At 42.7% G+C, this 27,596-nt stretch overlaps 1 protein-coding gene and 1 long non-coding RNA gene across 3 annotated transcripts in view; one reads left to right on the forward strand and one right to left on the reverse strand.

The window, feature by feature from the left end:
• LOC137322754 (uncharacterized) overlaps window positions 1–2,406 on the reverse strand; it is a 36,618-nt gene extending 34,212 nt beyond the window's left edge. Inside the window, exon 1 of the long non-coding RNA XR_010963234.1 lies at window positions 2,343–2,406. This is a non-coding gene — a long non-coding RNA (uncharacterized lncRNA). The remainder of the gene's footprint in view (window positions 1–2,342) is intronic.
• Window positions 2,407–2,475: 69 nt separating this feature from the next.
• cyfip1 (cytoplasmic FMR1 interacting protein 1) overlaps window positions 2,476–27,596 on the forward strand; it is a 163,968-nt gene continuing 138,847 nt past the window's right edge. For both annotated transcript variants that reach the window (XM_067985776.1, XM_067985775.1), the window contains exon 1: window positions 2,476–2,761. The gene's annotated coding sequence lies outside the window, so the exon portion shown is untranslated. The remainder of the gene's footprint in view (window positions 2,762–27,596) is intronic.

Genomic DNA, 27,596 nt, shown 5'->3' on the forward strand with positions numbered 1-27,596 from the left:
ATGTGACTAGTGGAGTCCTGCAGGGATCTGTCTTGGGGCCTCAATTATTCACAATATTTATTAACGACTTAGATGAAGGCATAGAAAGTCTCATATCTAAGTTTGCCGATGATACAAAGATTGGTGGCATTGTAAGCAGTGTAGATGGAAACCTAAAATTACAAAGGGATATTGATAGATTAGGTGAATGGGCAAAACTGTGGCAGATGGAATTCAATGTAGACAAATGTAAGGTCATCCGCTTTGGATCAAAAAAGGATAGACCAGGGCACTTTCTAAATGGTAAAAAGTTAAAAACAGAGGATGTCCAAAGGGACTTAGGGGTTCAGGTACATAGATCATTGAAGTGTCATGAACAGGTGCAGAAAATAATCAGGAAGGCTAATGGAATGCTGGCCTTTATATCTAGAGGACAGAGGGGGCAGAAGTTATGCTGCAGCTATACAAAACCCTGGTTAGACCGCACCTGGAGTACTGTGAGCAGTTCTGGGCACCGCACCTTCGGAAGGACATACTGGCCTTGGAGGGAGCTCAGCGTAGGTTTACTAGAATGATATCCAGACTTCAAGGATTAAGTTACAAGGAGAGATTACACAAATTGGGGTTGTATTCTCTGGAGTTTAGAAGGTTAATCGGTGATCTGATCAAAGTTTATAAGATATTAAGGGGAACGGATAGGGTGGATAGAGAGAAACTATTTCCACTGGTTGGGGATTCTAGGAGTAGGGGGCACAGTCTAAAAATTAGAGCCAGACCTTTCAGGAGTGAGATTAGAAAACATTTCTACACACAAGGGGTGGTCGAAGTTTGGAACTCTCTTCCGCAAACGGCAATTGATACTAGCTCAATTGCTAAATTTAAATGTGAGATAGATAGCTTTTTGGCAACCAAAGGGATATGGGCCAAAGGCAGGTATATGGAGTTAGATCACAGATCAGCCATGATCTTATCAAATGGCGGAGCAGGCATGAGGGGCTGAATGGCCTACTTCTGTTCCTATAATATTCCTGATGGGATCTAGGGGCAAAACCTCCCAGAAGTTAACATATCATTGAAGCATTTTATAAGCATAAACAATATTTTATCAATAGTTTCATTTAATCTTTGAACTAAATTTCCTGAAAAATAGCCTTAAAAAAAATTAAAGCTCAAATCTGGATCAACTAGGGTGAAGCAATGTGTTAGTAAGCTTGATAAAAGTAAATCATTTGCAATTCAATGATTGATTGCCAGAGACAAGGCATTTCTGCAGAGAGAGAGGGGAAATCACACTGCCTCAGGAGACAAGGTACTTCTTCCCAGGGAGAGAGGGAAGACATCCATAGGATGTTCTTAGGCTCCTCCTTGTGGCTGTCTTTAGTGCAGTATTTTAGCAGAGGCCTGGGTGCAGTGCGGTCAGTCACCATTGGAGAAATAGGTTAACATTTTTAGGTGGGAGCCTTCATCAGAATATTTCTGATGAAATATTGGCCAATCCTTCTCTTTCAGATGATGACAATTCCAACTTACTCTTTGGGAGTCACCAGGCTGAAATAAAAATAAGTAACATTTTTTTGATTGAGGAGACCTGGAATCAGAAAAACCCAGCTGGGAAAAATAGAAATGGAAGCCTCTCAACGGTATTTACATAGGAAATGTTTAAAAACTGAAGTATGGGCTGAATTACAGACATTGGAGAAATGTTAGGAGTGAAAATTGTTATCTAAATGAGAGATCAGTTATAGTGTGATTTAAGTAAACATGTGTTTATTCTTTAGTGACCTATATCTAAATAAGTAATTTTAAAAAAACAACTGCATGAGACTTACTTAAAAGACCAGCCATAAAAGTGATAACTTAGCTGCTCTAAGCAGAGAGAGCCAAATCAAAGATAGAACTTGCATTTATATAGCACCTTTCATGACCTCAGGACTTCCCAAGGCGTAGTCACTGTTGTAATGTAGGAAATGTGGCAGCCAATTTGCGCACAGTAAGGTCCCACAAACAGCAATGTGATGATAATCTGTTTTAGTGATGTTTAGTTGAGGGATAAATATTGGCCAGGACACTGGAAAGAACTCTCCCACCCTTCTTTGAAATAGTGCCATGGGATCTTTTACCTTCACCTGCGAGGGCAGAAAGAAAAAAAAGAACTTGCATTTACATGGTGCCTTCGACGACCTCAAGACATCCCAAAGCGCTTTACAGCCAATGAAAGTACTTTTGAAGTGCAGTCACTGCTGAAATGTAGGAAAAGCTCAGAACAGCAGGGAAAAATAAAAGAGGTGTTTTTTTAAAAAAAAAAGTGTTAACGTCACAAATTTCTTTTACGAGGAAAAAAAATTAAAAATGGAGAGACGTACGGATTCAATCTGAGCAGTTGAGCGTAGAAGGAACCAGAACGCGCCATCTTGATCAGGGCGTGTTGCTGAGTGAGCGGCTTTGACTAGAGGTGCCCGCACGCGCATGCGCACGCGCGCGCTCGCGCCACTCCAGCTCGAGCTGTGTGGAAGCGGCTGCGGGTTCGTGCCGCAGTCTGTCGGTCGGTCCGGGGTTAGATTGGAGGGAGGGTCGATAAAGATCTGTGATATCGGAGATAGACACACGCATACATATATGTGTACACACACGCACATACCCCTATCCTCCAGCCTAACCAATCTAAGTCACCGACAGTATAATAAAAATTAAAACACATCCATGGAGCCGCTCCGCTGCTGAAAGAGTCGGTGAGCCGGGAGAAGGAGGACTCGACCGCTCCCTGTGGAAAAGGCGATCAGAGGTGAGCAGGGGACCCGGGCAAACTTCACCCCGAGCCGGTGCTTGCGGGACGAGGGTCGTTTCCCGAGGGGTTTATTTTATAAAATATATATTTATACTTATTTCTTTGCTTTTCTTCTCCTCTCCCGGTGTTGTTCCCTGACGGACCTTCCTCTTCTTCCCCCCCCCCCCCCCCAGCCGCTGTATTTGTGTTGGTTGTGAATTTAGGCTGCACCCAGGCTGGGAAAGGCCGAGTCTCTTTGAAGTCCACCGCCAAGAGTTTGATGAAGTTTATTTAATATTAAAGGAGTCCGTGATTCTTCCTCAGCTCTGGCCCGGCTTGGAGCCGGTGTTTGGAGCCAGGAGGTTAGTTGCAGAGTTTCTGATGGGGGGCCCTTTTGGTTGAAGCCTTAGTTTCCAGCCACACCTACAGAAATTGAATCACAGTCTGTCAGCTACTGGAGTCTTGAGGCACTTGACTACAAACTTTCTTTTTAAAAAAAATATTTTCTCATTTTTGTCTCACTTGTTTCTTGTGCTGTGAACTTTTTTTTAACACCGATTACTGATGAGGCGTTTAAAAAAAAATTGAAACTATTTTTTTGTAAATGCTTTGTTTAGGGTTATTTAAAAAGAAGGATTTACTGTAGAACGAAATTAAACAATAATGTACTTACACTAGTGAGGCAGATCTGGAAAGAGGGTCAAAAAGTTGTGAGTTATGGTCTGTCAAGCTCAAATTGTTTAAAATCACTTTTTCAGAAACAGTCGATGTGAAATAAAAAGAAAAGTGACAAATGCTGGAAATAAAAACTGGAAAATGTTTGGCTGGCTGGCTAACATCCAAAAAAGTTAACATTTGTGGTGAGACCTTTCACTTATGGAAGATCTGATGAAGGGTCCCAGCTGAAATGCTATCTTTCAAATCCTGACTCAGCATTTTCTGTTTTTATTTATAATCTCTGGATGGTCTTATGAGTTTTCCTTAGTTTGAAAGAAGTGATTTATTTTAAAACACTCATACGCTTCAGAATATATGCCACCTTCTCCTCAGTGCACCTGTTTCATAATTCTCTGGTCCTCGTTCCCCAGCCTACCTGCTCTGGGATATTCCTGGAGCTGGGATCCTAGAGAGAGATGTGTTTTTAAACTTTTACATTTGAGGGAGGAAAAACTTAAACCAATGGGGTTGCTTTATGGATGGTCTATTGGAGTGGCCCTCAAGCAAGTCGCTGCTCATGATTGGAAACATCAACAAAAAGTCAGTGAGCACTCCTGATTAATTTACCTCTTCCTCCTTCCCCCTTAGTGTATTTTAATTGTAATTATTTTATTTAAACAGTTCGTATAGCACAGCCCTAAACCAGGCCGCCCTGGGTGAAGTAGAGTAATGAATGAGATAATTAACATTTCATATTTGGCACTTTGCACCATGCTGCCTGTCAAAAGGTGTTGGGTTTTGAAGAAGAGCAGGGGCGTTCTCCTCTGTGTCCTGGCCAACATTTATCCTTCAACCCAACACCACTAAAATAGATTATGTGGTTATTATCACATTGCTGTTCGTGGGACCTTGCTGTGTGCAAATTGGCTGGTGTATGTCCTACATTATAACAGTGACAACACTTCAAAAGTGCTTCACTGGCTGTAAAGCACTTTGGGACCTCCTGGGGTCATGAAAGGCGCTATATAAATGCAAGTCTTTTTTGGATTGTTGAGGGGTGGGAAAGTGTTTCTGCTGTTTCCTCACTTTGCACATATTCAAAATGGTAGCCCTGGAGGTGTAGCTGTTGTTCAGTTCTGCTTACATTTAAATTGTGGAATTTTAGTATGTTTCTCACATTTATTCAATATATTTTTAGGGATGAAATTGCAGTGATCTTGCCGTTTTAATGAGAACTGTTAGAAATATAGAGGATGCTCTTAAACATTCTTTAAATCTTGAGAAAGGTACTTAAGTAAGGTAAGCCTGTAATTGTGAGCGTTGGTGGATAAAGTTGCAAATTGTTGGTTCTACAAAGGCTGATGTGAAAGGTCGCACTACTTTGCAGGCAAAACTGTTGCTTATGTATAAATCTATTGTGAACCAAATTATTGTGTGGCTACTGTCTTAAGTGGTTAAACACATAACTATATCTTCTCATGAAACTATTGGGGGAAAGAGTCTTTTCATTTATTTTTATAGAACCATAGAAAAGATACAGCGGAGAAGGGGGCCATTTGGCCCATCGTGTCTGCGCCAGCTCGAAGAACAACCAGGTGGCCATTCTAATCCCACCTTCCAGCACCCGGTTTGTAGCCCTGCAGCTTACAGCACTTTAGTGCAATTCCAAGTACTTTTTAAAAGAGTTGAGGGTCCCTGCCTCTACCACCAATTCGGGCAGCGAATTCCAAACACCCACCACCCTCTGGGTAAAAAATTTTTTTCCTCATGTCCCCTCTAATCCTTCCGCCAATCAGCTTAAATCTATGTCCTCTAGTTCTTGAACTCTCCGCTAGGGGAAACAGGTACTTCCTGTCTACTCTATCTGGGCCCCTCATAATTTTGTACACCTCAATCAAGTCACTCCTGAGCCTCCTCTGCTCCAAGGCAAACAACCCCAGCCTATCCATTCTCTTATGTTACTTATAAGGTCTATTTATAGTTAGTTGTACATATGTTTGAGGGCTGTCATTATCAAGAGCATGAGTTATCAATAATTGAATATTGGAGCCTTATGGGAGATCATCTTTATCAATATCTGGGAAAAAATTATTTCCATTGGCACACATCATCTTATTGTGTGATTTGTGTTATCCAGTTTACCTGTCTATATGCAATGTGTTGTTACGGAGTCAGGATGCTGGGATGAAGGATCCCACCACACCCGTAAAATATGAACCCATGTCTGTGAAAGCACTTGGTACAACAATAAACTGTTTATCACATTGTACCCCAAGGGAGGTTTTGATTTTAATTTAGTACAAGTGCTAATGATGAAATGAGTTTGTGTACAAATATTGCAAATTGATTTTCTAAACAAATCATTATAGAACGCCCAATGTGGCATGAAACTGAAAATATCTTCGCTCGCTAGTTATTCGATCAAATGTATAATTGTACTGTACTTGGGATATGGTAGCAACCATAAAATGTTTTATCTGTCAAACAAGTGTTTAAAAAATTGATGAAAGCAAACCTAATTTTTGTCAGTACTTGGAGTATGTCTGGACAGTATCTCTTGGAAAAAAAAGTGTTACTTGAACATACTGATATAATTATCAAATTGTAATAGTACAAAACTAAAGCTGGAATGTTTATATAATTGTTGTAACTGAGGATTGACTCTATTAATCTGTATTTATTGTAAAATAAAACATACCAAGTCCTGCATTCACTTACTGCCACAAATTGTTAGAAAGGGGTTAGAAAATATAATTTGAAACATTCCTTGCTACCCCACTCCTACTGAAATATTTATTTAAGACACATACATTTAAAAGTTTTAAAACAAAAGCAAAATACTGTGGATGCTGGAATTCTGAAATAAAAAGACGATCCTGCCTGACCTGCTGAGTGTTTCCATCTAGTTTCTGCAATGCACCCCTGGGAACGACCTGCCTTTCTTCTGCCATATTCCCGGGCCATGAGAGCCTTAAACTCTTTGCCAGATTTTCAGTGCTTCCCTCCCCCTCTGCGAAGCTGCTGTAATCGTTTACACCTCCTCTGGACCCATCTTTTGTTTCTATAATAAAAACAGAAAATGCTGGAAATACTCAGCAAGTCAGGCAGCATCTATGGAGAAAGAAACGGAATTAATGTTTCACGTCGCTGACCCTTCATCAGAATCCCGCACTTTAACTTTTGTTTCTATACTTGTTTCATTATCACCTCCTTTTGCCTTTTCACTATCATCACTTTTGTCATTTAATCACTGCTGCCCGTCACCTGACCACAGACCTCTCCCTTCAGTTCTTTTCCTGTCTCCTTTCCCTAGGCTCTGTACTTAAAAGCTGTTCATCTCCAACATCTTCCAGTTCTGATGAAAGGTCATCGACATGAAATGTTAACTCTGTTTCTTTCTCCACAGATGCTGCCTGACCAGCTGAGTGTTCCCAGCATTTTCTGTTTTTATTTAAAAGTTTTGTTTTCTTTGTTTAAAGTAAATCTGTGATGCACCTGCACTTTATTTTTAGCGTTTGCATTAATACAATGCTAACTTCACGTTACCGCAATCAAACTGCATGACAGTTTGGTAGTGAAGTTGCCTAACTGTTGGTGCATTGGATTTTGGCAAATGATGTGAGATCACTTTGAGGAACATACCATTTTCAACTTTTTTCCTGTGCCAATTTTCTTTATTGGAAAAAAGTATATATATTTATATAGTGCTTTATTACATTGTTAGGACATTCCAAAGTGCTTTACAATTAATAGATTGGTTTTGAAGTTCAGTCATTGGTGCCTACTTCAGGAATTGAGTGCATAAGTTAGGCTGATGCTCCAGTGTTGTACTGAGGCAACTACTGCATTGTTGGAGGTGCTGGCCTTTGTATGAAATGTTAATCCGAAGCTTCGTCTGCTTTTATTGTGATTCAGGTGGACATTAACCATCCCGTGACACTACTCAAAAGTGCATTTGGTTTTCCCGGTATCATGACCAACATTCCTCCCTCAACCAACACCAACAAAAGAAAAGGAGATTGACTGATCATTCATCTCATTGCTGTGTGCAAAAATTGGCTGTTGTGTTGCCTACATAAGTCACTACACTTCAAAAGTAATTTGACGTTTAAAATTAATTTCTCGCCTTTAACTTAATGTTAAACTCAGTGAGGGTCTTTCTTTCGTCATGCTGCTACTTTCCAATATTCAAGTTGAAAAATATACTTGTGTACCTATTTTATCCGTAAACACTGACTTGTGACCTCAATTTAAAAAAACAACAGTTAGAATGTAGTCATGTTTTGAGATGACTTCCTCATTGGAAGGAAAGAACTTGCATTTATCTAGCGCGTTTCACGACCTCAGGACGCCCCAAAGAGCTTTACAGTCAATGCAGTATTTTTGAAGTGTCGTCACTGTTGTAATGTAGGAAACCAGATTAATTGAAGACAATGTGGTGGGAACTTTTATCTATCTGGCTATCTATCAATTACCATTGTTTCCTAATCTGTCCTAAAAATGTAACCAGCATTTGGACACAGCTGAGCTCTATTTGCCTGACTGGAGGATTGTGTGGAACCAGCAACTTAACTAAGCATTGCTGGCTCTGCATTTTTCTAAGCAGGAATGGGTCTCAAATCAGGACCTACAATATAAGATTACTATTGTACTACCCCTTATAACCTAACTCAATAAGTCTATACAATGGGTGTGGAATCTAAAATGGTAGTTTGTGCCACCCACATGTAACCACTGGAATTGTTTGAATTAGCACCAGAAGGCAATGAACGTAGGTGTGGAATATGTTTTGCATCAGTCATGTCTCAATTGCGGTCTTATTGTACGTATCATTCCACAGCTAAATAGTAAGGGTGTCAGAAAAGTACAGCTTAATTTTTAAAAGAATCTTAAAGTCTTTTTATTGTGCATATCTGTTGTATAAAGACTGTTGGGGACTAGAGGTTAATAGAAAAATTAACCAATTGTTTTGCTGCAGGATAATACTCGCAGCATTTGTAAATTATGAACTCACAGTTGATTTTCTGTAAATCATTGATCCCCAACTTGTACTGTTAATGTAACAACTCCGTTGCATCGCTGATATTGGCACTGTTTCATCTGGAATACTGGCAGCTGTGATTCAATATGTTACCATTTTTGACAGTCCACTGCAAATTGTCAGTGATGCCTCTTAGGCAGTTCCTCAGTCATGAATTGGTTTGCAGCCTTGTGGATGTTGATTCAACTCTGCAGTTATTACACATATATTGACCATCCAGGAGTACATCATTCTGAAATTGATTCATATGGTGGTGGGTAGGGGAGAAAATTAATGTTTGAAAATTTAAAAAAAAACTCCAACTAAGCCACAATGAATTTCAATAAAAGAAGTGAGCCTCATGCTGCCTCTAGCAAGTACTTTCATAGATGAATGACAGGAAATGGACTGCAGAAATCAATATAAAGCCAAAATCAAACCAAGTGCTGGAAATACACAGACCCATCAGTGTCATTTCTTATTTTGGATGCTGATGGGCCTGCTGTATATTTCCAGCACTTTTTATTTCAGATTTCCAGTATTTTCAGTTTTTCTCTTTACCCCAGATAAAATGCCTGAGTTGCTTACAAGTAATGACTTCTTTTAAAACAAAAAGACTGCACCGATAATAATCAAACCATATAGTTGTCCAGTTTCAATGCATGCATCCCCTGAGCAACTCAAAAATCTCAACCAGCTGGTAGGAAGCTCACTGATGCTCAGTTTGGGTTCCGCCAGGACCACTCGGCTCCAGACCTCATCACAGCCTTGGTCCAAACATGGACAAAAGAGCTGAATTCCAGAGGTGAGGTGAGAGTGACTGCCCTTGACATCAAGGCAGCATTTGACCGAGTGTGGCACCAAGGAGCCCTAGTAAAATTGAAGTCAATGGGAATCAGGGGGAAAACTCTCCAGTGGCTGGAGTCATACCTAGCACAAAGGAAGATGGTAGTGGTTGTTGGAGGCCAGTCATCTCAGCCCCAGGACATTGCTGCAGGAGTTCCTCAGGGCAGTGTCCTAGGCCCAACCATCTTCAGCTGCTTCATCAATGACCTTCCCTCCATTTTAAGGTCAGAAATGGGGATGTTCGCTGATGACTGCACAGTGTTCAGTTCCATTTGCAATCCCTCAAATAATGAAGCAGTCCGAGCCCGCATGCAGCAAGACCTGGACAACATCCAGGCTTGGGCTCATAATTGGCAAGTAACATTCACGCCAGATAAGTGCCAGGCAATGACCATCTCCAACAAGAGAGAGTCTAACCACCTCCCCTTGACATTCAACGGCATTACCATCGCCGAATCCCCCACCATCAACATCCTGGGGGTTACCATTGACCAGAAACTTAACTGGACCAGCCATATAAGTACTGTGGCTACGAGAGCAGGTCAGAGGCTGGGTATTCTGCGGCAAGTGACTCCCCTCCTGACTCCCCAAAGCCTTTCCACCATCTACAAGGCACAAGCCACTTGCTTGGATGAGTGCAGCTCCAACAACACTCAAGAAGCTCGACACCATCCAAGATAAAGCAGCCCGCTTGATTGGCACCCCATCCACCACCCTAAACATTCACTCCCTTCACCACCGGCGCACAGTGGCTGCAGTGTGTACCATCCACAGGATGCACTGCAGCAACTCGCCAAGGCTTCTTCGACAGCACCTCCCAAACCCGCGACCTCTACCACCTAGAAGGACAAGGGCAGCAGGCACATGGGAACAACACCACCTGCACGTTCCCCTCCAAGTCACACACCATCCCGACTTGGAAATATATCGCCGTTCCTTCATTGTCGCTGGGTCAAAACCCTGGAACTCCCTTCCTAACAGCACTGTGGGAGAACCTTCACCACATGGACTGCAGCGGTTCAAGAAGGCGGCTCACCACCACCTTCTCGAGGGCAATTAGGGATGGGCAATAAATGCTGGCTTTGCCAGCGACGCCCACATCCCGTGAACGAATTAAAAAAAGGCTTAAAATGTGCACACAAGTAAAATGTACTTCTGGAAGTAATTTTAATAAACCACCAACTGATTTTGGTTGAAGGAAGTTTATAATGTAAATATATTTTCAAATTTGCTTGCAGCCATGTGAAATACTTTTCCTTTGTTTTCTTCCATCTTCTTCTGAAGTCACTGACTCATGCTGGAGTATGATTCCATAGATTCCCTCCAATACCTTGTCCATTGGTTGTTGTTGACGTGCAGCTAGATGATGTGTGTTTGCAGATTATTCATCTCATGAACTTTTCATTAGCAGTCACAAGATAGTGATCTGGAGCAGGAATCCTGGCTGTTTTTACTTAACTGGGTAGGTTGATGTGCCGAGTCCACTGTATTTTATTTTTATAAAAACAAACCTGCATATTCTGATATTGCTTGAAGTAGTAAATTGGGAAGTAACAGTTTATTACAGAAGTCCTGTGTGTAATTTTGCATTGCTGGTGCCACGCCTACACAATGACTTTGTATTATTCAGATTGTATTCTTCCTCTGGCCTTGTGTGCGGTCAACCAGGCCTTTATGGATGGATTTATACTGCAAACCAATGCGAGTAGCACATTTGGAGGGAGTCTCAAAGCCCAGGATGTTGGTACACTCAGTAGTCCGCTGAGTTGTATTGGCAGTTTTGTGATGATGCACACCCAAAGCCACTTTGCAGCGACACATAAATGCAGTATAAATGGGGTGTGACCATAGTGGATATTACAACATCAAAGCTGTGTCAATTTACGAACATACAAATTAAGAGCAGGAGTAGGCCATCCAGCACCTCGAGCCTGCTCTGCCATTTGATAAGATCATGGTTGATTTGATTGTGACTTCAACCCTACTTTCCCATCTACCTACTATAACCTTTGACTCCCTTGTTAATCAGGAATCTATCTAACTCAGCCTTAAAAATATTCAATGACCCTGCCTCCACTGCTCTGGGGAAGGGAGTTCCACAGACTCACGACTCTGAGAAAAAAATTCTCCTCATCTGTCTTAAATGGGAGACCCCTTATTTTTAAACTGTGGCCCCTAGTTCTAGTCTCTCCCACAAGGGGAAACATCCTCTCAGCATCTACCCCTTCATGTTCCCTCAGGATCTTACATGTTTTAATAAGATCACCTCTCATTCTTCTAAACTCCATTGTATACAGGCCCAACTTGTCCAACCTTTCCACATAAGATAACCCCCCTCATCCCAGGAATCAGTCGAGTGAACCTTCTCTGAACTGCCTCTAAAGCAATTATGTCCTTTCTTAAATAAGGAGACCAAAACGGCACACAGTATTCCAGATGTGGTCTCACCAATGCCCTGTACAACTGTAGCAAAACATCTCTACTTTTATTGCCAGGGGAATGGAATATAAAGGCCAACATTCCATTTGCCTTCCTAATCACTTGCTGTACCTGCATACTAACTTTTGTGATTCATGTACATCGACACCCAGATCCCTCTGTACCTCCAGTGTTCTGCAATCTCTCTCCATTTAAGTAATATACTGCTTTTCTATTCCCCCTGCCAAATTGGACAAGTTCACATTTTCCTACATTATATTCCATCTGCCAATTTTTTGCCTCCTCACTTAACCTATCTATATCCCTTTGCAGACTCCTTATGTCCTCTTCACAGCTTACTTTCCTGCCTACCTTTGCAAATTTAGCAACCATACATTCGGTCCCTTCATCCAAGTCATCCAAAAGCCTTCTGGAAATCCACATCATCCCCTTTCACAAAGCCATCTTGACTCTGCCCGATTGCGTTGAGATTTTGCTTCTACTTTAGGAAGTTCAGGACTGAATTTTGGAACTACTTAACTCCCAACCTTTTATCTGATTGGCTTCTATGAAATCTGAACATTTTACATGAACAATTTCTTAAAAAATAGCAGAGAAATACTACACTTCAATGTCCTGTCATTAACTTTAGATTTCAAAATTCATTAGTGGCTGTGCCATGAGCCTCAGAGAAAGGTGGAGCTATATAGACCTTAACATTAAATTTAGTATACATCTTGAAGTTCTCACTGGTCACTAGACAGAAAGCAGTGGTTTTAGCAATGGATCAAAAATAACATGATTTTGACTCTGATGGACCACTTCATGTGCTTTAGAAGCAATGGGTGTTCATTGCATTTGGCTTTCATTTAGAGGAAGTTTCTGTGCAGACTTTTTGACAGTGCAGCATGTTGGAGCCCCACTGCAAGGTGTCACAAAGTGGTGAGATGTGGTTTGCTGCTTTACGATCTTAACTGTATCAATGTACAGAGCAGAGGCCAAGTGCCTCCCCACTCTGGAGGAGAGTGCAGACTGGCACTGAGCAGCTTTTTTATCTTGAGCTTGAAGGTGGCATTGGTGGCAGGAGGGGGTTGGAAGTAGGTTTCCTATGCTTTTAGATATGGTCAGCCTGGAGAACTTGAATAATTGGGTGAAAGTTGGTAAGTAGGGAAGCAAAGATGCATGTGCTTTTGCAAGAAAAGAGACTGAAAGGTAGTCAGTATATTTAGCAATTATTTTGGCATATTTGTATTTCCTACGACATGCTGATGTTCACCGTAAAGTCCTGTGTTTGTGTGTGCACGCACACACGCCTGTTCTGCAATGCACTGAGCTCATGGCTGATCTGTATCCTAACTCCATCCACAAGCCTTGGCTCCACTTCCCTTAATACCCTTCGCTAGCAAAAATCTATCGATCTCAGAGTTAAAATTATTAATTGAGCTGGCATCTACTGCTTTTTGTGAGAGTGAGTTCCACACTTCTGCCACCCTTTGCGTGAAGAAAGGTTTCCTAACTTCTCTCCTGAATGGTATTGATTTTAAGGTTCTATCCCCTTGGCCTACATTCCCCACCAGCAGAAAGAGTTTTTTTATTCATTCATGGGATGTGGGCATTGCTGGCATGGACAGCATTTATTGCCCATCCCTAATTGCCCTTGAAAAGGTGGTCTTAAACCGCTGCAGCTTGTGTGGAGGAGGTACTCTCATGGTGCTGTTAGGTTGGGAGTTCCAGGATTTTGATCCAGCAATGGTGAAGCAATGGCGATATGTTTCCAAGTCAGGATGGTGTGTGACTTGGAGGGGAACTTGCAGGTGATGGTGTTGCCATGCGCCTGCTGCCCTTGTCCTTCTAGGTGGTAGAGGTCACTGGTTTGGGAGGTGCTGTCGAAGAAGCCTTGGCGAGTTGCTGCAGTGCATCTTGTAGATGGTACACACTGCAGCCACGGTCGTGGGAGTGAATGTTTAAGGTGGTGGATGGGGTGCCAGTCACGCGGGCTGCTTTGTCCGGGATGGTGTCGAGCTTCTTGAGTGTTGGAGCTGCACTCATCCAAGCAAGTGGAGAGTATTCCATCACACTCCTGACTTGTGCCTTGTAGATGGTGGAAAGGCTTTGGGGAGTCAGGAGGTGAGTCACTCGCCGCAGAATACCCAGCCTCTGACCTGCTTTTGTAGCCACAGCATTTATGTGGCTGGTCCAGTTAAGTTTCCGGTCAATGGTGACCCCCAGAATGTTGATGGTGGGCGATTTGGTGATGGTAATGCCGTTGAATGTTAAGGGGAGATGGTTAGACACTCTCTCTTGTTGGAGATGGTCATTGCCTGGCACTTGTCTGGCGCGAATGTTACTTGTCACTTATCAGCCTAAGCCTGGATGTTGTCCAGGTCTTGCTGCATGCAGGCACGGACTGCTTCATTATCTGAGGATTTGCAAATGGAACTGAACACTGTGCAATCATCAGCGAACATCCCCACTTCTGACCTTATGATGGAGGGAAGGTCATTGATGAAGCAGCTGAAGATGGTTGGGCCTAGGACACTGCCCTGAGGAACTCCTGCAACAATGTCCTGGGGCTAAGATTATTGGCCTCCAACAACCATTACCATCTTCCTTTGTGCTAGATATGACTCCAGCCACTGGAGAGTTTTCCCCGATTCCCATTGACTTCAATTTTACTAGGGCTCCTTGATGCCACACTCGGTCAAATGCTGCCTTGATGTTAAGGGCAGTCACTCTCACCTCACCTCTGGAATTCAGTTCCTTTGTCCCTGTTTGGACCAAGGCTGTAATGAGCCCTGGAGCTGAGTGGTCCTGGCGGTACCCAAACTGACCATTGGTGAGCAGGTTATTGGTGAGTAAGTGCCGCTTGATAGCATTGTCGATGACACCTTCCATTACTTTGCTGATGATTGAGAGTAGACTGATGGGGCAGTAATTGGCTGGATTGGATTTGTCTTGCTTTTTGTGGACAGGACATACCCAGGCAATTTTCCACTTCGTCAGATAGATGCCAGTGTTGTAACTCTACTGGAACAGCTTGGCTAGAGGCATGACTAGTTCTAGAGCATGAGTCTTTAGCACTATAGCCAGGATGATGTTGGGGCCCATAGCCTTTGCTGTATCCGGTGCACTCAGCCGTTTCTTGATATCACGTGGATTGAATCAAATTGGCTGAAGATTGGCTTCTGCGATGGTGGAGATCTCAGGAGGAGGCCGAGATGGATCATCCACTTGGTGCTTCTGGCTGAAGGTGGTTGCAAATGCTTCAGCCTTGTCTTTTGCACCCATGTGCTGGGCTCTGCATCATTGAGGATGGGAATGTTCACGGAGCCGCCTCCTCCTGTTAGTTGTTAATTGTCCACCACCATTCATGACTGGATGTGGCAGGACTGCAGATCTTTGATCTGATCCGTTGGTTATGGGATAACTTAGCTCTGTCTGTTGCATGCATGTAGTCCTGTGTTGTAGCTTCACCAGGTTGGCACCTCATTTTTAGGCACGCCTGGTGCTGCTCCTGGAATGTTCTTCGACACTCATTGAAGCAGTTGAACCAGTTTCTCTCCGTCTACCCTATCAATTCCTTTCAGAATCCTAAAAACCTCAATCAAATCATCACTTAACTTTCTATATTCTAGGGAATACAAGCCTAGTTTATGTAATCTCTCATAATCTAACCCTTGGAGCCCTGGTAACATTCTGGTGAATCTGCGCTGCACTCCTTCCAGGGCCAATATATTCTTTCTAAGATGCGGTGCCCAGAACTGTACACATTACTCCAGATATGGTCTAATCAGGGCTTTGTATAGCTAAACTTCATCCCCTTTATATTCTAGCCCTCTAGTCATAAAGGCTAACATTCCATTAGCCTTTTTGGTTATTTTTTCTAGCTGGCTACATTTTAGTGATCTGTGTACATGGACCCCTAAATCTCTATTGACCTCCACTGTTGCTAGCTTTTCACCATTGAAAAGATACTTGGATCTATCCATTTTTGATCCAAAATGGATGACTTCACACTTAGCTGAGTTGAAATCCATCTGCCACAGTTTTGTCCACTCACTTAATCCATCAATGACTCTATAATTTTATGCTCCCGCCTAAACTACTTACTCTTTGTGTCATTGGCAAACTTGGATATATGGCGCTCTCTTGTGTTATCCAAGTCACTAATGAATATAGTGAATAGTTGAGGCCCCAGCACAGATCCTTGTGGGATACCATTAGTCATTTCATTCCAATTCACGTACATACCCATTATCCTTGATCTCTCTTCGAGCGCCTAATCAATCTCCTAACCAGGTCAACAATACATAGATATATTGGTATAAAGTATGCATGGAACGACTTTGGAAAGCCAGACCAAAGCTATAGCTGTGTAGTCTTTGACAGTATCTTGTATGTAATTTTCCATTATCTATTAATACTATAATATAAATTTTGTTTTTTGAGAGCTGCATGTTCCATGTGGTAGCTTGCAGCTGGGAAGAAAAACACACCTTGTGCCCCTCTGCTGATGTCTCTAAATAATATTTGTGGAGAGAGAACAGAGAAATAAAAAAAAACATGGTTAACAGGTCACTTAGAAGTTACTGATGCTGAACAACAAAGTCAAGGATAGAATGAGAGGGAGGATTAAATTCCTTTCAGAGACCCCACTATAGTTGTTTCCGACTTGTTTCTGTGTGGGTGTGTTGAGTTGTTAAAAGTTTAGAAGAATAAGAAGTGATTTCATTGAAATGTATAAGATTCTTAGAGGGCTTGACAGGATAGATGCTGAGAAGCTGCTTCCCTTGGCTGGAGAGTCTGGAACTAGGGGTCACAGTCTCAAGATAATGGGTCGGCTATTTAGGACCAAGATGAGGAAAAAAAATTTCACTCAGAGGGTTGTGAATCTTTGGAATTCTCTACCTCAGAGGGCTGTGGATGCTCAGGCGTTGAATATATTCAAGACTGAGATCGATAGATTTTTGGACACTAAAGGAATCAAGCGATATGGGGATAGGGTGGGAATGTGGAGTTGAGGTAGAAGATCAGCCATGATCTTATTGAATGGCGGAGCAGGCTCGAGGGGCCATGTGGCCTACTCTTCCTATTTCTTATGTTCTTACGTCAATGACACGTGTTATACAGGAATAAGCTGATCATCTTGTAACTAAATGTTAGAATTCTTTAATTTTTTCCTTTCTTATACTGTTAATCATCTTGGGCAAGCCAAACATTTCCGCAATAGTTTCAATAACATCTTTTATTGGCCGGTTGTACTACACAGCTTGCTTCAAGGTGAAGCAGTTTCAGCACTGTCAATGTAGATTGTGTGGTTTAATTCAAATGTGAAGTTGCCCAAATCTACTTAGGAAGCAGTGTGAGATCACCTCTAGAATTAAGTCTCACGGTACTTCTGCATTTCACCAGCTGGTGTATGACTACAGCCCAACATGAAACAAAGTTTAACGACATTGTCATCGATTTAAAGTATATGGTGCCTGCTGTGCTTTGAATGAGTCTCACTTCCAAGTTCAAATTGAAACATGTTTTAGCCAAGTATAGTGCTTTTGCCCTTCCAGTGCGTCATTTTGTCCACCATCAATCACCTTATGTAGCTCGTTAGTGCTAGCACAGCCGATCAACAGTCTAATGTTCAACGTGGGCCTCCCAATAATACTGCTTTGGTGCCTGATGTTACATTTTACTGTATTTATCTGAAGAGTACATGATTGTGTTGTTAAAAATATCAGCCTGCTTATATTGTTAGGATTGTAGCTGACCAATGCTATACTTGATCTGGCTTGAATCTAATATTAGGCACCAAAATCCTGTAACTGGCCTCCCTGCTGCACAGCCTTCTTAACTGCATGGTTCCAGTGAGACTAATGAAGCAGTGCAGTTGGGAGGGCCCGTCTGCAACTTTGAAGATCAAAAGCGACACGCATAATCCACGATTCTCCTGGGACTATTAACTGGATTTATTTGCTGCAAGATAAAATGTTTTTTTATTGAAAACCCTACATACCCGCAAAAATTCGTGGTTTTTGGCTACCTGGGGGTAATTTTATCCCCCAAGAACGGGTGGGTGGGAGGTTAAAGTAGCAGGTTTTTGGAGCAGGACTGCATCCCGGCTCCAACACTCCCAATTCAGTGCTTAACCCAGGCGCGTTTTGGATGCACACGCGCAACAGAAACCCGGAAGTCCCATCCCCACTTAAAGCCAGCAGGCCGATATTTAAAGGACCAATTCAGGTAGTTAAAACACTTTAAGAAATTAAGTTTTTGTGGATTCGGCAACCGAAATGGATTTAACTACTCCTGAATGTGTTTCCCGTGACATCTGAAACGCGCCATTGAAACAGAGGCGAGTTGCTGCCGAAGCTGATTTGGCCCTTTAAACCAGTAATTGACATATCTCAATAAAAGGTGAGGAATTGCAGCTGGGGGTAATGGTTGAGACATGGGAGCACTTTGAGCGGAGTCCCCACTTCCCCATTCGCCATCATCCCTCTCCCGGGCCAGCGCAACATCACTTCCACCACTCTGCTGGCCAACAGCTTGGTGAGCAGATGTGCCGCGTTGTAAGGCCACAGCTAACGTATCTGTCTATCTGTTTAAGGCAGCAGACATGTTGGCATCCAGAATCCGCACGGCCGTTGTCACGGCCTGCATGGACTCGTTTGAAGCTCAACGGAGGCTACCATTCTCCCCATCGCAGATGTTCTTGCACTTACCTGCTCCACCAATCCACTAGCGATGGAGTTGGACTACTCCATCCTCTTAGCTATTGTGGAGAGTTTGTGTGGCACTTTTTCCAATAGCTCGCAAAGTTGCTGCTGCACTTCTATCATTCTCCTTCTCAACAATGACTCCCAGGGTTCAGCATCTATGTCCAGCTGAGCAGAGTTTGGGGAGGAGTGTGCCCCCAGATGCGGACTCTCCACAGCTGTCCCTATCACCAGTGTCTGCACATGCTCACTTGTGAGTGGTGAATCACCAGGTGACAACCCAAGTAACTGTCTAACAGGAGCCACCGAAGTGCGAGTATCAGTGCTGGTGCATGGCTGTATGTCCTATGATACTGCACCCTCAGAGGAAAACTCTCCAGTGGCTGGAGTCGTACTTAGCACAAAGATGGTAGTGGTTGTTGGAGGCTGATAAGTGGCAAGTAACATTCGTGCCAGACAAATGCCAGGCAATGACTATCTCCAACAAGAGAGAGTCTAACCACCTCCCCTTAACGTTCAACAGCATTACCATCGCCGAATCCCCCACCATCAACATCCTGGGGGTCACCATTGACCAGAAACTTAACTGGACCAGCCACGTAAATACTGCGGCTACAGGAGCAGTTCAGAGGCTGGGTATTCTGCGGCGAGTGACTCACCTCCTGACTCCCCAAAGCCTTTCCACCATCTACAAGGCACAAGTCAGGAGTGTGATGGAATACTCTCCACTTGCTTGGATGAGTGCAGCTCCAACAACACTCGAGGAGCTCGACACCATCCAAGATAAAGCAGCCCTCTTGATTGGCACCCCATCCACCACCCTAAACATTCACTCCCTTCACCACTGGTGCACTGTGGCTGCAGTGTGTACCATCCACAGGATGCACTGCAGCAACTCACCAAGGCTTCTTCGACAGCACCTCCCAATCCCGCAACCTCTACCACCTAGAAGGACAAGGGCAGCAGGCACATGGGAACAACACCACCTGCATGTTCCCCTCCAAGTCACATACCATCCTGACTTGGAAATATATCGCCATTCCTTCATTGTCGCTGGGTCAAAATCCTGGAACTCCCTTCCTAATAGCACTGTGGGAGAACCTTAACCGTACGGACTGCAATGGTTCAAGAATGAGGCTCACCATCACCTTCTCGAGGGCAACTAGTGATGGGCAATATATGCTGGCTTCGCCAGCGAGGCCCATATCCCATAAACGAATTTAAAAAAAAATTGGGTGTGAGGAGTTGTCATGGCATCGGTGTGCCAACACAGTGATGGCGGGGGCGGTGGTGGAGGGGAGGTATTGAACAACACAAAATGTGGATGAATCAGCAACTGTATTCACGCTTCCTGCACTGAACCCAAGAACTGGGCATCGTGCTGTTCTGCCACCTCCAGCCAAGCATTTTTGGTTGCAGAACTAGGTTTCTTTCTGCCATTCATTGGAAACATTACCTCCCTCTTGGCTCTCACTGCAGCCAGCAGTACATCTTGGGGCAGCCTTTGCTTTCCTTGTCTCCATTTCTTCTTTCTACTTCAAAATCCATTTTGAGACTGGCCCTTTAAATAGTGGGATTTAAATCGTGTCCTTTGGGTGCGCAGTAGGCCCACTGCGCAGCTTGTCGCGAAATCCGGAAGCTAAGATAATTGACTGCAATCGAGATACAATCGCAGATGTAAATGCGCTCACTTTGTCTCCGGGTTTCTTGCGCAAATCCACCAACCTTCTGACTTCTCGCTGTCATGCTACAATAATGGCCCTGATGTCAAAGTGGAGCTTTTGTGTCAAACTGTCAAGAGATGGCCATTCATTTTTGATTTACCCAGCAAAAGGAAGATAGCCAAGCCATGCAGTGCTGATGAATAAAACAAAGAGGGACATTTTTAATTTTGTATATTTTTTGCCTTTGGTAATTTGAGCTGTGGCTTGCAGTATTTCAATAGTGGTTTAACGCAAGCCTGTATGTGCGCAAGCATGCATGCGCAGACTCCATTTTCCTTGTAAAAGAGTGATGCGGAGCATACAATATAATTAAGGTCTGCCAACCATATGTCACTCTCAGCAGGGTATCAAACTGGAACATGTAGTACAATAGCATCCTTAATTCTTCTAGAGAAGTTTGGGGTAGATTTTCAGGTACGGGTGCGGTTTACCCCTGAATGCTTAGAAATGGGTGCAAAGCTTAACTAAAATAAAATGTGTGCTTTGCACCCAATGTTCAGCTTATGTTATAATTATGCATAGCTCCAAGTGCCGAGTTGGATGTGTGTGGTAAACATACAAGTGGTGGAAGTAGAAAATTGTATATTGGTGAAATTTAAAAGGTCATGATCAATTAAAGAAAGTGGCAGCAAAAACCTTGTGAGCTTAGGAAAGGCTCAAAATGCATTTCGACCTTTGGCAGCCTTTACTTAGGCTAAAGGGGGAAGAGGGTGAAGAGATGAAATAAAGGAAAAAGAAATGCAATGTGTGGGTACCAGTACACCAGCTAATGATTGATCAGGTGCCAGACTGCTCCCTTGTTTGATGACTGCTGAAGTGGTGCTGTATGAGGTGGTTGCGAGAAAGGTGGCCCTGTTTAACACTATTGCACCATCCCCATTGCTCATCGTTGCAGCATGCTTCGACTGAGGTGGAGGTAGGTTTGAGGCTTCCGCGAGCTGGTGCTATCATTGGTTGAGCCATTCCTATGCTTATGTTAGCTGCATGTGTGTTTGCAGCAGATGGCACAGCTCTGTATCTGACTCTCTGCTGACCTGGGCCCTGTGCATACAATTCTCCATGGTCATTGCCAAGTATGATTGGTGGGATCTTGGTTGCAGCTAAATGTCTATGCTGGCTATTGATCACCTTGGCATGCTTTTCTTTTAATGCAGTGTCACTTAAAGCATGACATAGTGTGATTGGGATGCATCTGAAGAATCATCCACCATTCTGGTTAGACTTTCACATTGTATTTATGCTATTGGTTCCACTGCCACAGCCTCCCTTGGGAATGGGAGTCTCTGCATTCACTGATCCTCTACCAAAATAAGTTATGTGGCTTTGGACAGGTGGGCACAGAACAACCTTAATTGCCAAGCATCCCTCTTTTTCATTGGGAAGCCTATTGGTGGCAATGTTGGAGGTGAGAAAAAGCACTAGAATAAATAACAAAAGATCATGAGAACATCGGTGCCAGCTGGAAAAAAAAGAAAAGCAGTTTGAAAATGACTTTCATACTGAAGTTTCTAACCATGCCTTTTACATGCAAAGATGATTCATTCACAACCCTGGATGCCCATTCATGTGCATAAATATTGTGTATGCAGGATGCTCAGTGAAGATCCTGCTTGTTTCAGGCAGACCTGCTTTCTGAATCCATTTGTGCCTTTTTTTTGAGTTATCACTATTTGGGAAGTTGTGTCTATCCACTCGTGTAGTTTAATTACAGTGGCCTGTAAGAATGGTTAGTGTTTCTGGAAATTTTTTCTTGCATAGTCATGATGGATTTGCAGAAAAATAAAAATTAAGATGATGTAGAAATATTACTTCCCCATGTCCATGTACTTTTGAAAGCCTGGCAGTATTTGTCCTGGGCTGTAACAAACCCAAACTTCTCCTGTTTTGTTTTTTTTAGCATTTATGTAGATGTATTGGTTATTCCACTGCTAGTTTCCATTTCATGGGTTTGAGCTTTTTAAAATAGAAACAATAATTGCAATATTCTTTTTAGTAATAAAAAAAGCAAATCAAAGTTTTATCATGTTTCAGGACTTTTGATTTTTTTTCTTCACAAAAAGGATTTTGGGTTTGAGTTATGTTTGTGTTGTATTGTAAAACAAAGTGAATTTTCACGTTTTTTTAATAAAAAGCCACAGGCTGCAGACAATGAAGATGTGTATCAAAGCCAGACGGGCCAGTTTGTGCACTGTCATAGCTCTCCAGTCTATTCCAAACTAATATAAGGGTCAATTGTTTCATCCCAGGCCCATTAGCCAGGGTAGCCCATGTTCATTTTTAGACCAGCAGAAAATATTTTCTTCAAACCCACATCCCAAGGGGGGAGGAGAGGTAGCTGGTTTTATTGACAGGCCCATTGGCAAGTCATTGACCAGTCACAGTCTTTGTCTCTATCTTCCCAGTCAAACAGACTCATGTCAATCATGATAAACAAGACATTGCGAGGTGTAGATAGGCCTGAAGTCTGGAGCTAGAAGCTAAAATGCAGGTCAGTTTTTGTATTTAGAGGCAGTCTGATAGCAAGGTACGCCACAATTGAGTAAGTCAGGTCATGAAAGGAAGAGGTTTGGTTTATTTTTCCCATTTCTTGAAGAGAAGTGAGAATTTGCTTTGACTGTTCACTCTCTCTGTGCACTTACTGCCTGTGAAATAAAGCAGCTTAACGATTTCTATCTGTTCTCATCTCCTCAGTTGTTTCAGTCTGTCTTCAGAAAGATTGGAGATGGATTCACGGGGGCATGTGCAAAAGTAGTCATATCTAGTTCAGATCAGATGTTATCCCCCTGGGTTATGCTACCATCGTAGATTTTGGGCTGTATGAATACACTCCTTAGTGTTAGACTGCTTTTGGGAGTGGCCAGCATTGCTGAACCTGAGCAAGTATCCAAGACAGACCTGAAACTTGTAACAGTAATGGTTCAAGTAAATTGGAGTATCTACTTTAACTAACTATTGTTGCTTGCATCCATTTTATACTGCTCTTACAAGACAGGTAGCTAAGCAGCTTCAAGCAGTCATCACCAAATCCAGAGACTGTACAGCTGTCATCAACTCATTCATCAATTATTTTACAACCAAGGCATTAAATTTCAATCCTGTTTATTAAGTAAAGAGAATTGTTTCAGAACAGTGGATAGTGAGCGAACAGCGAGACTTGGTGGGGTGGGGAGGAGAGTATGTCTCAGATCTCCTTTGGCAAAGAACACGGGTGATATGTCAGGGACATTGACTTATTATCATTGAGGGTGGTCCTAGGAGTACTGGGAAGGGGCCTTGCAACCTTCAGTACTGGAATGGTTTCTTAGAGTCCAGTAGTTTTTCGAGGGATGGAGATTGCAGAGCCGCAGAACGCTGGGGCAGGTGCTGGAATCATTAGGGTAGGGTCCCATATTTGGGAAGGAGGTTTCAAGAGTTTGGGAGCATTGGGGATGACCCTGGGATGAGGGAGTATAGAGAATATGGTCTCGAGGTTTATGAGCGCTGAGAGGGGGTCCTGGGATCTGGGAGTACCGAATGGATGATCTTATTTGGTTTCCTCCAGAGGTCTCCTCCATCATGGATATCGGTGTCCAGCCAATCCGTTTCATTCCACGTGATAAGAGGTTAAGTGTACTGGACACAGCCATGGCTATGGGCTCAGCAACAACCCGTCTGTATTGCTGAAGACCTGTGTATCAGAGCCAGCTGCCTCTCTAGGCAAACTGTTGCAATGCAGCTGTGACACTGGCATCTACTTAATAATAATGAAGTAGCCCATGCCATCCTACAACAGGACCTGGGTGGGTAAACACCCACACTTGAGCTGACAAGTGGTAGGTAATATTTGTGCCATCTAAGTGGTAATGATCATTTTGAACAAGAGAAAGCTCCCTTTGACTTTCAATGGTTATTTCATCTTCAACATGTTGGGGACCACCATGGACCAGAAGCTGAACTGAAGCAACCACATCAACACCATGGCTACTAGAACAGGGAGAGGCTGAATACTCTGACGAGTGGCTCATTTCCTAACCCTTCAAAGCCTGCCTCCCGTCTACAAGGCTCAAGTCAGGAGTGTGATGGAATACTCAGCACTCACCTGGATGGGTGCAGCTGCAACAGCATTCAAGTAGCTCAACATCATCCAGGAAAGAGCAGCTCACGTGATCAGTGCCCCTGCTGCTGGAATCTGTATCCACCCCCACCCCCCTCCACTGTGGCTGTGGTATACGATCTACAGGATGCGCTGCAGCAAGTCATCAAGGTTACTTTCACAGCACCTCCTTCCCCTTCGACTTCTACTATCATGAAGAACAAGAGCAGGAATGCCAAGGGAGCACCATCATCTCCAAGTTCCCCTCTAGCTTGCACACTATCCTGATTTGGACGTTTATCATCATTCCTTCATCATCGCTAGCTCAATATCCTAGAATTCCATACCTAACACCAAAGCAGTGCAAGAGAATGGCCACCACCACATTCTCAAGGCAACCAAAAATGGGCAATAAATGTGGCCTTGCCAACATTGACCATATCCTGAGTACAAAGAAAAACAGATGTTAAATGCGTGGCCCAGAGTGGTGTGGGAGACAGGGGTTTTGATTCATGGGGCACTGGCATCGGAACTGTGGAAAGAGGGAGCTATTCCATTGGGACGGGCTTCACTTAAACTGGGCTGGGACCAGTGTCCTGGCAAATTGAATAACTAGTGCTGTAGATATGGCTTTAAATTTAAAAAATGGTAGGGGGGAGGGGTCAGGTGAGGGGAAATTTAGAAATCTAATGAGAAGTCAAGGCAGCAGAGCAGTTTAGTGATTTGGGTAAAGATAAGCAGAGTGTGGCAGGAAGGGACAGAGAGTTTGCCAATAACAGTGCATCAGCAAATAAGATCAAAGCATGAAAAAATGGTAAAAAATCAAAACTAAAGGCTCTTTATCTGAATGAATGGAGCATTCGTAACAAAACAGATGAATTAGTTGCGCAGAGATAAATGGGTTTGATCTAATAGTCATTACAGAGACATGGTTGCAAAGTGACCAAGGTTGGAACTAAATGTTTCAGGGTACATGACGTTTAGAAAAGACAGGCATAATAAGGGGTGTAGCCCTTATGATCAAGCATGACATAAGGACAGTTGTGAGAAAGGATCTTGGCTCAGAAGATCAGGAAGTAGAATCTATATGGGTGGAAATTAGAAATAACAAGGGGCAGAAAACTCTAGTGGTAGGCCCCCTAATAGTAGCTATACTGTTGGACAGAGTATTAATCATGAAATAATTGGAACTTGTAACAAAGGTAATGCAGTAATCGTGGGGGACTTAATTCAGCATGCTTGGTTTCATTGGTCAGAACATTGAATACAGGAGTTGGGATGTCTTGTTGAAGTTGTACAAGACATTAGTAAGGCCACACTTGGAATACTGTGTACAGTTCTGGTCACCCTATTATAGAAAGGATATTATTAAACTATTGTAAACAATTTTACAACACCAAGTTATAGTCCAGCAATTTTATTTTAAATTCACAAGCTTTCGATGTGAAAATGCGAAAAATGATTTTCGCATTTTCACATCGTTCACCTGACGAAGGAGGAAGCCTCCGAAAGCTTGTGAATTTAAAATAAAATTGCTGGACTATAACTTGGTGTTGTAAAATTGTTTACAATTGTCAACCCCAGTCCATCACCGGCATCTCCACATCATTATTAAACTAGAAAGAGTGCAGAAAAGATTTACTAGGATGCTACCGGGACTTGATGGTTTGACTTATAGGGAGAGGTTGGATAGACTGAGACTTTTTTCCCTGGAGAGTAGGAGGTTTAGGGGTGATCTTATAGAGGTCTATAAAATAATGAGGGGCATAGATAAGGTAGATAGTCAAAATCTTTTCCCAAAGGTAGAGGAGTCTATAACGAGGGGGCATAGATTTAAGGTGAGAGGAGAGAGATACAAAAGGGTCCAGAGGGGCAATTTTTTCACTCAAAGGGTGGTGAGTGTCTGGAATGAGCTGCCAGAGGCAGTAGTAGAGGCGGGTACAATTTTGTCTTTTAAAAAGCATTTGGACAGTTACATGGGTAAAATGGGTATCGAGGGATATGGGCCAAGTGCAGGCAATTGGGACTAGCTTAGTGGTATAAACTGGGCGACATGGACATGTTGGGCCGAAGGGCCTGTTTCCATGTTGTAAACTTCTATGATTCTATAATCTTCATATAGACTGGGCAAATCAAATTGGCAGAGGTAGTTTGGAGGACGAGTTCATGGAGTGCATTCGAGACAGTTTCCTAGAACAATATGTCATGGAACCAACCAGGGAACAGGCTATTTTAAATCGTGTGTTGTGTAATGACACAGGGTTAATTAGTAATCTCTCAGTAAAGGATCCTCTGGAGAAGAGTGATCATAATATGGTAGAATTTCACATTTGAGTTTGAGAGTGACGTACTTAAGTCAGAAACTAGAGTCCTAAACTTAAAGCCAATTACGTAGGTATGAGGGGCGAGTTGGCTAAGGTAGATTGGGAAATTAGATTAAAGGGTATGATAAATAATGGCACAGAAATAATTTAAAGAAATATTTCAATATTCTCAACAGATACATATTCCATTGAGGAATAAAAACTCCATGGGAAAAGTGATCCATCCGTGGCTAACTAAAGAAGTTAAGGATAGTATTAGATTAAAAGAAGAGGCCTATAATATTGCCAAGAAGAGTAGTAAGCCTGAGAATTGGGAGAGTTTTAGAAACCAGCAAAGGGCGACCAAAAAATTGATAAGGGAGAAAATAGAACATGAAAGTAAACTAGCAAGAAATATAAAAATGTGATTGTAAGAACTTCTACAAGTATGTAAAAAGGAAGAGAGTAGCAAAAGTAAACGTTGGTCCCTTAGATGCTGAGACAAGAGAAATTGTAATGGGGAATCAGGAACTGGCAGATGCGTTAAACAAATATTTTGCATCTGTCTTCACAGTAGAAGACACAAAGCATACCAGAAATAGTAGGGAACCAAGGGGCTAATGAGAGTGAGGAACTTAAGTACTTTTTCTCTACTGATTACATTGAGAAACTAATGGGACTAAAAGCCGATAAATCCCCTGGACCTGATGGCCTATATCCTAGAGTTCTACAAGAGGTGGCTGCGAAATAATGGATGCATTGGTTATGATCTTCCAAAAATTCCCTAGATTCTAGAATGGTCCCAGCAGATTGGAAGGTAGCAAATGTAACCCCGCTATTCAAGAAAGGAGGGAGAGAGAAAACAGGGAACTACTTGCTGGTTAGCCGTACATCAGTCATCGGGAAAATGCTGGAAGCCATTATTAAGAAAGTGGTAACAGAGCACTTAGAACATCATAATATGATTGGGGAGAGTCAACATGGTTTTATGAAAGGGAAATCATGTTTGACACATCTGCTGGAGTTTTTTGAGGATGTAACTAGCAGGGTAGATAAAGGGAACCAGTAGATGTAGTATATTTGGATTTTCAAAAGGCATT

Source organism: Heptranchias perlo, chromosome 6 (assembly GCF_035084215.1).
Source record: "Heptranchias perlo isolate sHepPer1 chromosome 6, sHepPer1.hap1, whole genome shotgun sequence".
NCBI classification, from domain to species: domain Eukaryota; kingdom Metazoa; phylum Chordata; class Chondrichthyes; order Hexanchiformes; family Hexanchidae; genus Heptranchias; species Heptranchias perlo.